The following is a 3,424-nucleotide window of genomic DNA, read 5'->3' on the forward strand; positions in this document are numbered from 1 at the left end:
TGAACTGAGGAGTGGTCACTGTTGAAATGATCAGTTCTCAAGGATTTTTGTTTTGATTGGTGGTGTCACGGTGTTAAGAGAATATGAGGGTTCTAAAAATAGGAAGTTTTATGAATAGTTAAAGCTTACCTATTTATTGAAAGTGCGTCTTGCAAAGCATTTGATGTGGTGAATCAGAATATGCGAATGTATGGTACTTGTTTGTTTTATTACGCTCGTATTGATGATTTGTTGTGGATAATTGCCAAGCGGAAAAGCTATTTTTAGAAAGGGTGTGTGTGAACACCAAAATGTTTTGGATGTTTGTAGTGAGGCTTGGGGTGGCCATGGCGGTGGTGTTATTCTCTGAAAGAGTATGGTGTTGGTAGGACATTGAGATGTTCTACGCTGATGACGGGGTGGTCCCGGTTGGTGAAATGCTTATAGACGTTATGACCGTTTGCTAGAGGGACGGGGGGTCCTGAACAACTCATGAGGAGATGGGGTTCTCCTGAGGGGACGGGGGGTTCCCTAGATACAGATAGCTCGAAGGACTGCGGTCCTGAGGGTGGCAGAGGAGATGGGGGTTCTCCTGAGGAGATGGGGGTTCTCCTGGTACCCGAGATCTCGAGGGTGACGATCCGAGGGTGAGACGGTATGGCTCAAAGACGGGGGGTCTGAGAACGTGATCAGTATGGCTTGAAGGTTACGACCTAAGAGCAGATGAGTTGGTGGCAAAAGTGTCAAGGACGTGGGGATAAGCATTGTAACCTGAAGTGGATTAAGGAGATTGACTTGGGTTCAATCTCAGATTTTCCATTGTAACCGGAAGTGGATTAAGGAGATTGATGGGGGTTCAATTTCAGATTTTATATTGTGGCCGGATGTGGATTTAGGAGATTGATGGGGTTTAATCTCAGGTTTCAGGTTGAGATCGGGTGCGGGATCTCGGAATGATGGGGGTTCAATCTTGGGGTTGCTGTGTTTTGACCGGGAGGGTCAGGTGCATGCTGGTCGGGGGGACCAAAGTTATGATGGTTGGGGAGTCTCGTTTGAGTTGACCGGTAGAGTCTGGTTTGGTTTGACCGGTGGGGTCAGGGTAGTTTGGACCAGTGGTGTCCTGGATGCAGTAGACCATATGGTTGGATGGTGCGAACCGTAGCGACGGGGGTTTGATGAGTTTTGCGGATGAGTGGCGGTGTGTTCAGATTCGAGGATGAATCTTATATTAGAGGGGGGAATTGTAACATCCGTGAACCAAAATTGGAGATTTTGGGGATGGGTGTCGATCGACACCAGGCTAGTGTCGATCGACACCAGCTTTTCTGGTTCGACCAGATTGTTTAATTCGTCGTTTTGGGTCGGTTTGGTTTAGGGAAAACCATTGAACCATCATATTTAAGTGGGAGAAAGACCTAGGTCGTGTTATTAGTGGTGTTACGCCGTTTGAGACAAAGAGAAAAGGAGAGAAAGTGTTCTTGAGGGTTTTGGGAGTGATTGTGGGATTTCTAGGCTTGTGGGGTGAGATCTGTTCCTGTGGAGTGGAGAGCTAGAACTAAGGACGAAGGGGAAGCTTTCTAAGGTGTTGGATTCGTCATCTTTTGGTCAGAATCTTCCTGCAAAAGAGGTGAGTGCGTGACCATGGCTGATCTAAGCCTAAGATCTCTTTTGTTTGGTTGTTCCTTGTCTATTGTGTTGTTTGCTTGCTTGGTTTTGTTGTTTTAGTGTTTCCCATAGGTTCCTGAGGTGTTTGGGAGAGTTTGAGACAGTTTCGTGGTGATTCGAAACGGAGAATCGACGTTCAGATTCGTGCAGTTCGTGTCTGCAAAGTCAGTTTCGATCGACACATGTGTGGTGTCGGTCGACACCCTTTTGTGCTAGCGTCGATCAACACCAATGTGGTGTCGGTCGACACCAGGTTGTGGTAGCGTCGATCGACACCATTCTGGTGTCAGTCGACACCACTCTTAACCGATTGTGAGTTTGTTCGTTTGATGTATTGACTGTGTTTATTGGCTCAACTTAGAAATTGAATCTCAGTTGCTTGTGTGTATAGCCCAGTAGATGGGAGGATGGCCTCACTGAGTGTTTATTAAATACTCATGCATCTCAATTTGTGTTTGCGGTGCAGGTAAAGGCAAGTGTGAACGTGGAATCAAGGCGATGAGGAGGAGGATGATCTAGGGTCTCATTTGTGTGTTGTGGGTTATTTAGGGTGATGTGTTGGAATCTTGGTTAGAGTTATGTTAGGTTGTTGGATAGAATGGTTAGGAATGTTATTGTATTATTGATATGTTGGTTTGGTATTGTTTGTACGTTTCCGCTGTGTAAGATGGTTATGGCTGGATTAAATGATGTTTTGTGGTTTGGGTTGATTTAATTAAGTAGTATGGGATGATTAACTATATATATATATTGTATTATTAAAACAAAAGAACGGGTTGTTTCAATTTCGGTCTCCTTAATTTTATTTTAAAACAAAAAAATATGGTTCAGATTGCATTATAATCTTTCTATCGGATACTTTGTTGCGGTCTACTAAGGTGTATTTTTGAAATTGACCAAATTCTTGACTTTTTAGTTATGACTGTCGGACGAAGTTTTCTTAGGATAATAAAATAGTAGACTTCTATAGTGGCTATTTTTGGAGTTGACCAAAATATAAAAGCATTGACCGTAATATTATTGATATAAAATTAATTAGTTGAGTGAAAAAGTCTACTAATTAAAAAATTAAAATGTTGGTCAACCCTAAAAATGACTACGGCAGACTGCAAACGGAGTCAACATTCCTGGAGACTTCGTATGTAGTCTAATTGGCGAAAGTCAAACTTGGTCAATTGCAAAACTAACCACAATGGTCTGGTCAATTGCAAAAATAACCATAATAGACTATAATCGAAGTTAACCTTAATTGCAACTATCGTAGTAGACTTCATACGGTGTCTGCTTTGTTAAATTGTAATTGCAAAAATAGACCACACAAAATAGACTTCAAGGGAAGTATCTTCATAGAGGCTAGTTTATGTCTACAATGTTGACATCAACATGAAGTTGTCATAATTTGAAAACCAATTTATTGCAAATTGGTGAATATTTTTTAAGATTTTCTTGTTGTATTCTTTGATATATGTTATGTACTTGCTTAGGCAGTTATATCATTAACATAGACTTATTTTGGAAGTCAACGTGTTGGAGTTCTGTGTGAAGTCTGTATAATTGAAAAAGTCTTTAATCAAAAAATTTATATAAAGAATTTTTTGTTTTTTTAGTTCGAAGATGAAACGACCTGACCCGTTTTTTTTTCTTTAAGATAAATAATAATTAATAAATACATAAATATAATATAATAATAAACTACAACTAGTGGTCTCATACCCACTAGCCACCTAATCATAACCACAATCAACAGCGGAACAACAATACCAATATCCAATAAATATAA

This window comes from Camelina sativa, chromosome 16 (assembly GCF_030686135.1).
Source record: "Camelina sativa cultivar CO46 ecotype springtype chromosome 16, ASM3068613v1".
Taxonomy (NCBI): Eukaryota; Viridiplantae; Streptophyta; class Magnoliopsida; order Brassicales; family Brassicaceae; genus Camelina; species Camelina sativa.